Source organism: Pollicipes pollicipes, unplaced genomic scaffold (assembly GCF_011947565.3).
Source record: "Pollicipes pollicipes isolate AB1234 unplaced genomic scaffold, Ppol_2.1 Scaffold_4881;HRSCAF=5763_pilon_pilon_pilon, whole genome shotgun sequence".
Taxonomy (NCBI): domain Eukaryota; kingdom Metazoa; phylum Arthropoda; class Thecostraca; order Pollicipedomorpha; family Pollicipedidae; genus Pollicipes; species Pollicipes pollicipes.
The window spans coordinates 11923026-11935323 of record NW_023596576.1 but is presented as its reverse complement, the minus strand read 5'-3'; the positions used below and the strand labels follow the sequence as shown (position 1 = coordinate 11935323).

Here is a 12298-nt window from a genome sequence, read left to right as displayed (position 1 = left end):
AAGAGAAGAGAGAGAGAGAGAGAGAGAGATGAGAGGAGAAGAGAGAGAGAAGATGGAGAGAGTGAGAGAGAAGAGAGAGAGGAAGAGAAGAGATAGAGAGAGAGGAGAGAGAGTTGAGGTAGAGAGAGAGCAGAGCCGAGAGAGGAGAGAGAGAGAGAGAGAGAGAGATGAGGATGAGAGGAGGAGAGGAGAGAGAGAGAGAGAGCAGCTATAGAGAGAGCGAAGGAGAGAGAGAAGAGAGAGAGAGAGAGAGAGAGAGAGATACATATACATATACATATATACATATACTTATACATATACCTACATGTATACACATACACTTATCAGGATATATAGTAAGGAATGAGGTCTTATATATATATATATATATATATATATATATATATATATATATATATATATATATATAATATTCCCTAGAGATGCATTCAACAACTTTCGTACTCTTTGATGTCCCTCCGACAGGAATTCACAGCTAATGTGTGCACAAGTGCGCGCTGCTAAACAAAAAATGCGAAAACACTTAATGCCAAATGACGTGTTCATTTGAGCCAACAATTGGTCGCCAGCAGAATAATAATGCTCGTGAATAATCTTTTCGCAACACAGCTGCGGATAGCTGTTCGATCGCCATACGTCGATCTTTTGGGCTAGGCTGGCGGCAGCGATACACTACAGCAGATGCGACTACCGATGCGACCCGGTTTTGCAACACGGCTGCCGATAGCAGTCCAAAGGCCACTCGTCAATTCCTCGGGCTAGGCTGCCAGCCGCGATACGCTGCACCAGTGCTCGGTTGGGCGCGATGCAGAGCAGCCCAACAGTACAGAGACCAACATCCATACCACCCTCATCTGGCCGTGTCGGCAGGTGATCTTTGACCTGAGATTCCTCCGGATCGATGGTGCCGCACCGGATGCACTTTACAGCTTGATGGCGTTGGCGGAATCGACCGTCACCTGGTCCCCAGTATCATTCCTATTCTGCATGCTCAGCCCAAAGAAGTGCAACTTCAGCTCCACAAAGGTCCAGCTTGGGCTGGGGGAGAGAGTCATCACTGGCAGGTGGCTGAGATGTTTCGACACTTTTTCACCGACTATGAACTCTCAGGAACGTGAGCAGCATAGGCGCGGTAATGGGGAGGCAAGGCCGTGGCAGCTGGTGTGCCTACTCACTCTCCCCATCTTTGACGGGATGAGTCAATAAACAGTTTTTTCCTGGATTGTGCACACTTTGTTCTCAAGATTGTGGCATAAACTCTACGTGGTGGAGGAAGGAGGGGGGGGGGGGGGGTTGGACGCCTTTCAGCTAAATAAGAAGCTGAGTCCCTGTCGGGTTTGTTAAGTATGCCTTTATCTCACCATTTTACAAGCAGAGTTTAACGGATTGCTCGGCCATCTAGTGCAACAGCGGCTCGGGAACAAAACCCAAACTGACAGCGATTATCTTGAAAGAAGCCTGCGCCATGGACATCTCATAGTGTTTTCTTGGTGCGAGTCTGTCTCTGCATAGTTACAGACACGCATGATATTTTCCATAAACTCAATTGGTGAACGCGTGCCCGGGTGGGGGTCAGAATGCGCCCCGAAGGTTTTTCCGGAAGTATTTCTAAACGACGCGGCGTAGCCGCGCCAAATTTTGCGTAATGTTAGACAATTGACTAGCGGATCGTCTGGCATCATAAATTTGGATGCAGCTTGTAAGGTCACTGATCTATGACAGGTCAAAGCCAGGTCATTGTTTCAACGAAGGCAACTTCTAGAGAATCTTTCAGTCTGATACCACAACGGAGTGTAAGACGAAGTCATACATCTCTGAGATACTTTCTTAGGCAACACAACAATTGAATGAGCAGATTACATCGAACTAAGGCCAGCTATGAAGGTCAGACCAAGAACAAAATCAACCTGTTTTTTGTTTGCTTTAGCGCTTGTTGTATGGATGAGTTCCTGGTGCTCATTTCGAATTTTTTGATAACAGGAAACGCATTATAACCTTCCATATACTTTTCAAAGGTCAGAGTAGGTCAGTGACCTGGTATGACCCAGGTCAACACTTTGTTTTTAGGAACATACTGCCTAGCGTAATCTTTGTCGTTTATCCAAATGCAAAAGTCAGAGATGTCTTGTATGACTTTGGACACCATGACCTTCAAAAGGTCAAACGAGGTCACTGACCATAAGTAAGCATGTGGCCTTTTGCTTAGAACAGTTATCTAGGTTCTGGGGTTTTTTGAAAACCAATCCGTAATTTGACCTTGTTTGACCTTATTTGACCCGAAGGTTATGACTTAGGAATCTTAAACTTTGACCTAAGTGAGTTCGCCCACAGGTCAATACTCCCTGTGAATTTGGTGTCTCTAACTCTCTTAATTACTGAGATCTCAGGGGTGGTGAAATTTACCCCCACCCGAGCGAATGGTATCCGGCCGGCCACACGAGCGCGTGAGTAAAAGATGCAAAAGACAGCTGCATTTCAGAGTGAAATTGATAATCCCTTGCTGCATGTCAGATAGCCGTGAATATCAATCTGCCAGGATTGCCATCAGGATTCACTCAAGGAGTCAAAAATGGTCTTGGGCAAATAATTATTGCTGAAAGTTGTCCGATTGTTGGCGTGTAGTTGGTGCCAGCTAGGCCATAATGGGCCTTTCAAGGCCTGTCATATTGTTTTATCCATCAAATTTAATAAAACACCTATCTAATGAGGATGTTGAATCTCTTTATTGGTGGTCACAATATCTTTACCTATGAATACCATCGTGTTGATGTCATTTTGAAAGTTCGGGCATGCTTAGGGAAGGTGGTACGTGCATGCGTACAATACTAGTGATTTCATCAATGTCCTCTGCTAGCCATTTTCATGCACCCCTTTCCATTTGATGTCAGGGTAATGCCATTGGGCATACACGAGTGAAAACATGAAATACTTGATGAGCATGCCAAACATGATGTTTGGTCACCGCCCATTTATTTGCCCTCCCCCTGATTCGCCGTTGTTCATAACACGAACTTATGAGGGGGGCGGGGGAGCGGGTGAAAATTCGATGCGACCCCTCCTCATGGCGTTTAGAAACTAAGGAAGATAGTCTTTCGAAAATCGAATCAACTGCGTCTTGCGGCTGATAAAACATTTGATGCTGATCAATAATAGGTAAGGGTGAGATTTGCTCTCTCGAAACTCGAATATTTTCAGCTTTAACCGCTTATCTGTGCAAGACCATGACCCGTGGTGACCAAGGTCCTCGGGTTGTTGAATCAATAATCCTCAGAGTTGTACAAAAGACCAAGGATCTGAAGCAATGTTAAGCCAAACAGTGTAGGCATACATTGGTACCTAATGTTAGAAAAAAATCATTGTACACAATTCGTTGTGTTGAAGGCGGAACATCTCGTAAATAATCATAAAACAGGTAGATTCATGCTCCTGCCTTCGAATTTCAATAACTCCGATAACGAACCCCCGAGAGCCACGCACACTCCACCGCCTCGACTCCCCAGCACCGTTTCTGCGTTATCGTTGCGTAGTTACAATATTTCTGCCTATCAAGAACCACTAAAATGTACGGGGCCAAGGTAACAATAATAATGCCACGAAATACTTGTTTATCCCGTGTAGGTACATTAATGGAACAGACAGGCCAGAATAGTCCCGAACAGAGCCTAAATTAGCCTAAATTTGCCTAGCCTAACATAGCCTAACCTAACCTAGCCTAGCCTAGCCTAGCCTAGCCTAGCCTACGCTACCCTAACCTAACCTAACTTAACCTAACCTAACCTAACCTTACCTCCCCACCCTATCCCCTTCAACCTAGTGTCCCATTGCCATCCATGTTCCATGCCATATATACGTACCGTATTAAGAAGTTTTGTTTAGCCGCCATATTCTCATTTTCCTTTTCCTTCCCCACCCAAAGACATCATATTTGCCCACCATGTCGACCCATCTGCAAACAGTACGGAAGGCTGCTTGGATACGCAAGAAAAATATTTCATTGGATTCTTGTTACCTTGGCCCCGCACATTTTTATGGTTCTTGATGCGCAGCAATGTTGTGATCGCGCGTAGTAATGGCGTCGGGGTCGCGGTTCTTGCGTGTTTGTGTCGTTCGGACGTTCGCTACCGTAGTTATTTAAGTTCCAAGGTAAGAGTTTAGATGACCTGTTTTACGATTAATTACGATATGTTCTGCCTTAAAAAGAACGATTGATGTACAATGCTCCTATTAACATGAGGTAGCCATGTATACCCTGACCAGCCAAACACCCCCCCCCCCCCCTCCCTTACCTTCTTTCATGGGCGTAAGCACTTCAGGTCAGCCGTTATCTGTACAAGATCTCAGCCAATAAAAGCCCCATCAGGGGTGATCTGATGATCAAGGTATTTCAAGGTTGTTTGAAAACATTACTCTCCTGTTATCTTCTCTGAAAAAGACGGCATTCAACTGGAACAAGATTAAGTCCTACGCCACAAAGTCCCTCCAGAACCGTGTGTCAAGTCTAGTAATGTTGCTCATCGCTTGGGATCACGAGCAGGATGTCTGCTAGACACACGTGAACACGCTCCAGGCCCCCTAGGACCATTCGCATGAATAGGCTTAAAAGTGCATGCATCCCATAGACATCCGCCGAGGGTAAACGTTTTTCGGTGCGGAAAACGCGCAAATTTTGCTCGATTTCTCCGGAAGTTGTGGATTCCAAAACGCATGCTCATTGTCAAGTGTTGAAGCAAAGGAACGGAAACGCATCCAATTACAGGGAAAACAGCCTGCTTTTGAACGAGGGGCTTATTCAACGTTCTTATGTCCGCCATAATCCAAGACTCATAAGACACAATAATCTGGATCAAAATGATAAAAATGTTCCAATCGCAGGGTTCCCCCCTTCGAGGACACCACACACCTGTAGGTCATCAAGCTGCGACCTCCATCGGTCTTCACGGGCCCTTAGAATTGGGTGTGGCCGCATGAACTGAGGCTATGTTCCGTCCCGCAGCTCCAAGGTAACATCGCCACCTGTTACACTCGCCTATGCCTGCATAGCGGCATGGTTGAAAAACCTCCGGGAATAAACTGATCAACGTCGCCAAATTATCTCACTGCTAGCCAGTGGTGGGGTAGCCAACCACAATCCCTGAAAACACCTCATCAGTGGTTTTTCCAGCATACCGGCCGTCGTCACCCCGCAGCAAACACCACGTTCAGTTTTGCTGTGACGTCACCGACGGTTCCCCAGCAGGTTCGAGCTGGCGCGTCCCAACATGGTCAATCGGCTCTGCATAGCCAATTATACCCTGCCTATGCGTGGCGATCAGGCGATCCGATCGGTGGCGGCTGGACAATGAGATCTCTGCTGATGTTGACGGTGTCATCAGCGAGTCGCACATTTCAACGTTGCTTGAGCGTTGTCACACGAACAAGTAGCCTCACACGACAGGGCTTGGCTGACCTTAACCGCTAAGCACACAGCTGACTGCTAAGGACAGATACCGTCTTCTTTCAATTTTGGAGTCCCAATCGGTGCCAAGGTCCCTTTCAGTGGCATTTGAGGACCGTGCCCAGGGCCGGATTCCTGAAAGGGAGTATCTCACCTCTTTGCACTTTTTACATATTGCTACATCACATGCGTACGATTTGATCACTGATACCAGTTTCCTCGAAATCCTTCTCACTAGCTCGAAATTTGTTTTTGAAGAAGCTGACTCTGCGGGATAAGTCTTATTTGATTCCGTGCCCACCATTATGACTGTAATACCTTTCATTTGACTTGCTTTTCCAACGCATATGTTCTTTGATATTTGCGACACACTAATGTGTCAACATATCTGGGAAATAAATGCTACGAAAGCTTGTAACATTGCTTAGACAAAGCCTTATGCGACCATGATGCTATTACCCCGCAAATTCAACAAAATGCTATACTATGTCTTTGATCTGTTCGCTAAAGCACCAACCACAGCGGCTCTCTTCCAGGCGTACTTTGGCTGTAGGGATGGGAGCATTTAATGATCCATGGGACCCACTGGTTCAAACTTCATCCAACCAACTTCCCGGTAACAGGCCCTTGCACGCTCGGCCAATCACAAACGTTAATTTGTTCGCGCCGGTAGACGTGCGCACGGTGGTTGTCATGACGGCAGTGATTGAGGGAAGGAAGAGACACAATACACTTACAAAACGTCGACAGCGTGATTTGACCTCGCAAATAGTTCAGATTGATATATTTTTGTATCGACGGTGCTGCAGTAGCGCTAACTCGTGCCTTTACAAGACATAATAGTGCTGGGGTTTGCTAAAATATTTTTTGAAATATACCCCCAAAGGTGAGACACTTCTTCCCCTCCGGTATCCTCCGGCCTCCGACCAGCCGTTCGGGTCCTTTGGGCTCTCAAATCGGGACCTTAATAGGAGAACTGTGCCCCCTCTGACTCTCCTCGGCCTGGACACTGCTGTGATGTAGCTAGGATGCAGCAATGAATAAAACACACCCCATCGAGGTCCCAGGAAAGGATGATTAATCTTAAGCGATGGTTCATGCCTCTGCAAGTTGTGTGTTGTGGGTAGGATTATCCAAAAGTTTGAAGCATAGGGATCGCCGTGAGCATATTACACCTCCGGTCTCAAGTGTTTTCCTTAGAACACAAGTGCGGACAGGCCGGCTTTTTATGGACATTTCCACATGAGTCACGTTCGAGTGCATTCGAATGTTTACATTATGTTCACTGTTCTCGCTGTGCACAAAAACGTCCCAGCAATCGACGCACTCGAAAGCTCTTGCAGCACCAGAGTGAATCATATTCAGCTGTAAAAACAGGCACACGTTAGCTATTGTCACAACTATAAAGTCTGAGTAACTCTCACCTCCAGCCACATCGCGCTTCTCCACCGGCAACGAAGAGTCCGCCTCCAGATCGCCATGCTGCTGCAGCTGCTAGTCCTGACCCTGCTGGCCTCTTCGTTCGGTGAGCACACACCAGTCGCTGCTTAAACCGCAGCTGTCTTAAGTCGCTGCCTGAACCCATCGCTAACTGCAAATTTATGTAGTCTAGTTGATCCCAAAATAGCTATCCGATACATCCCACCTGGTCAGTGTGATAAAGAGTGTGTGTGTGTTGTAGCATCGGCTAGTGCTTTACCTAGTGTCTGTATTAGAATGCTGGACGCCTTTAATCAAACTGTACATTCGGCATACGTGCAGCGGGAGTACGAGGCTGGGTTATTGCGTCCGGGCAATTGTTTTGTCCAGAAACTCTTGACCGTACCGGTATTGTTGTAAAATAGAGGCAAAACGTAATGCGCTGGCATAACTGACATGGTGAGTTGGAGAAGAATAAATAAGAAAACCTGCCTTGTGCTGCTTGTGCGCCTCTCCACAGACCGTGAGGATGTCTGCGTAAGTGATCCGTCTGCACGACCCCCATGATCAGCCGACTGGACGCTCTAATGCGCTTGACAAATCCTGTAATTGTCTGAGATGTCATCATTGACCCGCTGATGAGCTCTTGCGATCGTCTGAGTGTCCCTTACTGCCCCATGCATCATTACACTGTCCAGCCTTTCCGGTCGAATGAGTCACTGTCACTTCCCGAACCAAATCCGGTAAAAGCATGATAATACTGTCAAACAATCATGTGAAAATGTGATAATTCTGTGATGGAGAACCTTTTCAGAGATACTTGACGTCATCGGATATGTAGCAGCAGTGAGCATTCAACAAACTGTGAATTGTGGAGGATATTGGGCCTGTGCGATATCGTAGCTTTGCGGCAGTGGTAATATATTCAATAATACATTAACGGGGTTAGAGATAGCATGTCTATTTCAACGTCTCCACTTTCTCTGCCACTCCGCTCCCCCCATGCCAAGGTAAAAGGACAGATCAAAGGGCAATAGGATAGAACACACGGTAATAGGATAGATCGCACGGTAAATTTTACGGGACTGACTGTAGGATCTGTCCTGGAGAACACAAATGCCGGTAAATCGATATTTTCACTGGAAGGAGGGAATCTCAGGTTGTACTGGGGGCAGAATTTGGCGGACACTGGTGGGATTTATTCCACCGCACCCCCAGCAAGTATTTTAAACTAGAACATGGTTTTGAGTGGCTGTTACTGCTCTCCCACCAGCCTTTGCGGTCGTCTAAATGACTGTCATTGCCTCTGCCAACAGGCCTGTGGTCGTCACCCACTGGTTACCACTGTCCCTCAGTCCCATCAGGTGCCGTCATTGTCGTCTAATGTCATCTCGTCGTGCCACCAGAGCCAGCCAGTGGCCATGCCATCATAACGCCCCTGCCAGTCACGGCCCCGCCATGCCCGGAACCTGCGGGGCCCACTGGTTATGCTCCTCCTCCAGGTAAAGGCGAGCAAAAGTCGAGCACTCGCACCATGCGAGCATCCTGATACATAACTAAGGATCCGCTAGCATCCGTAGGTGGGGCCGATGGCTCCGTTGACAGTCTCTGCACCCACCGAACTCTGGTCGGCTAGTTCACTATTTCCGGTGCTCGGAGCGCCCAAGTCCAAATTTTTGCATGCGCCAACAGGCCACGCCATCAACTGCACACGGCTGCCGACGACAAAAGCACGCACACGGCACTGGGAGTCATGCTGCCACCTGGTCTTTCGCCAGAGACATTATCCCAACGGTTCCTGGCTTGATTGATAAGCACCTTTTCCCACATTATTTAAGCCGAAGGTGTGATCCTTTGGAGCGATTACAAGGCAGCGGTTTCCATTTTGACATCCTAACAAGTATTTGCAAACCATTTGCGTAATAATGCATGCTGCCCACTGAACCACGTTTTGCAGCACGATAAAAGTAAGAGGTGCTCCTCCAGGTGTATCCGAATGTTTCCGAAGCTGCTGGTGTGACGTCCCAAGGCTGTGTCAAAGATTGATATCATCTATTGTTATGTCATGTTACGTTGTGTCATGCCGTATCAAGATTCACCGCAATATGGCGAGGTTATTCTGTCATTAATACTTCGTCCATTTTTTCAACTCCGCCAGCTGGTGGCTCCTCCAGCTCTTCCAGTTCCGACTGATCTTCATAGCCGGATTTGGCTTTGAACGTCTCAGAAGTCTGCCTGTGACACCCACCGGGGCTGCTTGTGACTTCCAGTGGCCGGGTCAGCACAACCTAAGGCGTGATCGACACGGAGATCCCACGTCACGGAAATGTTATGGATTGTCTGGTGAACACGTGCTGGACAACAGGTGTTTTCTGGAAGCCTTCACTTCCTAAACTTTTTTCTGGGTTTGCGGTACGCTCTCCATATAAGTGTGTGCTGTTGGAAAACATTTGGACGAATCTTGTTTAACCTGGAGTGAACACGTGGAGGGAAACCGAGATTTTTTCGGGAAACTTTACCTTCCGAAAACATTTTTTCTGGGTTAAGTGTGTGTTGTCCATACAAAGGTATGCTGTTGGAAAACACTTAGATGAATCTTGTTGATCGACCATGAAATGTTACGGAGCACCCTTAAAAACCATTGAATCATCCCAATATGTGCCTGGTTCAATAACAGAAACAACATGTCCCAGCTCCTCTTGTGTTTCGTAACGCAGCCTGTTCTTGCCTTTCTGGACGCTATTTTCAAACGACGAGTTGTCAAATTACAGGCCCAGCCTTCTTTGAAAATCGCGTATAGGAGACAGGTTATATGTACAGTGGAACGAGCATTACAATTTACTATTATCGGGGAACGATTGTCCCAACATTCGTCTCCTCCAATGTTTAGACTGTTGCTTTGTCTATGCAACAACAACGTATGCTACGAACATGACGATGAGACACGAATGGTTCGTGCGCCAAAGTGCACAGAAAAAAACGAATACTCGTACATGGTCAGATCTGCATTGGAATTTCTAATGGTATCATGAAGATATCATGGATGTCGTGGTCCGTCATAGCATTGTGAGAGACGACATATCCTTCACATCGGCCTCAATGAATGCCCAGTGTTTGACTGTGCATCTACGCACGCTGGTTGGTGGGCACGGGCGCACGATATCTTTCTGGTGATAGCTGCTGTGTAACCAATATTACGGCCAGATTTCAAGCGCCTCCCGTAAGTGCATTCCTCGCGTCTCAAGCAGAAAAATACGATTGGCAATATCCCAGCACGGCCTCAGGACTAGTGTCGTTCTGCTAGCATTGGTGGTTGTGGGATAGGCTTGCTTTATGCTCGACGCTTGCCGACTGCAAATATCATGAGACCGAATTAATCATATTCGTCTGCAAACGGAATTTGGAGTTAACAACACTTACTCCCGCTGAACTATGTCCACGTCTCAGTCGTCTGCAGTGCATATGGTTTCCCTGAAAACCGACATTATGTCCTTCTCAAAGAGCTTGCATACTATGCAGTTGCCACTGATGCATGCACCGGAGTGATGGACTCCGATGTTATGTCTTCTTCTCGGCACATATGCACTGACATAGATATGGTTATGCCGTTCCGGCCATGGCGAATCCCAAACGTAAGAGAGCCAGTTCCCGAACCAATAGTCCAATGGAAAAAGTCCAACGAATACAATTCGAACCACAAAAGACGGACAACGGTGGACGACAAAAAGTTGAGCGGGATAAAAGTGGACAGGCACGATTGTCGACTGACAAATAGTCGCACGACGAAGGGTCGAAAGCAACAAAAGTTGGCAATGATAGTTGGCAACGGGAGATACAGATGAACTGGACAGGAGTGGGCGGGAGCGGGTGGGACCGTACGTGACGGAACCACACCAGGAGGGAGTGGGCGTGAGCGGGTGGGACCGCACGTGACCGAATCACACCAGGAGGGAGTGGGCGCGAGCGGGTGGGACCGTACGTGACCGAATCACACCAGGAGGGAGTGGGCGGGAGCGGGTGGGACCGTGCGTGACCGAATCCCACCAGGAGGGATTGGGCGCAAGCAGACGAGATTGGACCGGGTCGGATGGAGCCAGACGAGACCAAATGGAATTGGATGGACGTGGCTGGATGGTACCGGACGGGACCGGGCCGAACCGGACGTGACCGAACCGAGCTGGACGGCACCAGACGGGAACTCGCGTGACCGGACGCGACGGGACCGGGTCCGTCATCTCACAAACATAGTACCATCATCAGCAGTGGTGTACACACCTTGTTATTCGGAATAAAAAATAATGCATTCTAATCACGTCTTCCTCTATGCTGAGTAGTCATGAAAAATAAATGAAGAGCACTCCACGAATTCTAAGCATGCAGCATTGCCTCCCAAACAACATGCAACTGTGTTATGAAACATCTTGGTTCCACCTCTGATTTCGCTTACTGTCTTGCTCGTTTGGGCACAAGTCATGATCAAACCCCATGTCAACTCATGTTCAAGCTTGACCTGAGCGCCGACTTCATGGCAGCCAAGGAGGTTGGCATTAAATACAGCACTGGGAGAACCCAAACACTGTACAGGGCCATTAAACTGCAGCGGGCTCTCAGAGAAACGGAACACATTGTTACAGGAAACGTTCCACATCTGAGGATGTTGAAGCATCACCCATGATGAAATCAGATCGCTGCTAACCATTGATATCAGGTATGTCGTTTCCTGTTCAGTTGAGGGGGGAGGGGGCGCCCCTCTCCCAACATGGGATCCAGCCCTCCAACTGTTAGAAGAAAGCAGGCCAAATCTGAAGTGTGAACCAAGCAGACGCAGCCTTATCAAGAGGGGTACAGGGTTGACTAAGGGCCCCCTGATGGCAAAAGGCCTCCCCCTAAATAAAATCGCGGCATATGGCCCATTTGTTAGCGAGGACATGTTTTCTTCAATATTGCATAAAGAACATAACAGTATAGATTAATATCATATATAATATCAATCCATAAATTTACGTTCATCATATATATATATATATATATATATATATATATATTATATATTGAGAGAGAGAGAGAGAGAGAGAGAGAGAGAGAGAGAGAGAGAGAGAGAGAGAGAGAGAGAGAGAGAGAGAGAGAGAGAGAGAGAGAGAGAGAGAGAGAGAGAGAGAGAGAGAGAGAGAGAGAGAGAGAGGAGAGAGAGAGAGAGAGAGAGAGAGAGAGAGAGAGAGAGAGAGAGAGAGAGAGAGAGAGGAGAGAGAGAAGAGAGAGAGAGAGAGAGAGAGAGAGAGAGAGAGAGAGAGAGAGAGAGAGAGAGAGAGAGAGAGAGAGGAGAGAGAGAGAGAGAGGAGAGAGAGAGAGCGAGAGAGAGAGAGAGAGAGAGAGAGAGAGAGAGAGAAGAAGAGAGAAGAGAGAGAGATAGAGAGAGAGAGAGAGAGAGCGAGAGAGAGGAAC

The 12298-nt window shown here is 47.5% G+C and overlaps 1 long non-coding RNA gene across 1 annotated transcript in view; it reads left to right on the top strand.

Annotated features, from left to right (window-relative positions):
• LOC119101731 (uncharacterized) overlaps positions 1–9605 on the top strand; it is a 25170-nt gene extending 15565 nt beyond the window's left edge. Inside the window, exons 2-4 of the long non-coding RNA XR_005094606.1 lie at positions 6868–6962; positions 8263–8358; positions 9015–9605. This is a non-coding gene — a long non-coding RNA (uncharacterized LOC119101731). The remainder of the gene's footprint in view (positions 1–6867; positions 6963–8262; positions 8359–9014) is intronic.
• The last annotated feature ends 2693 nt before the right edge of the window (positions 9606–12298 follow it).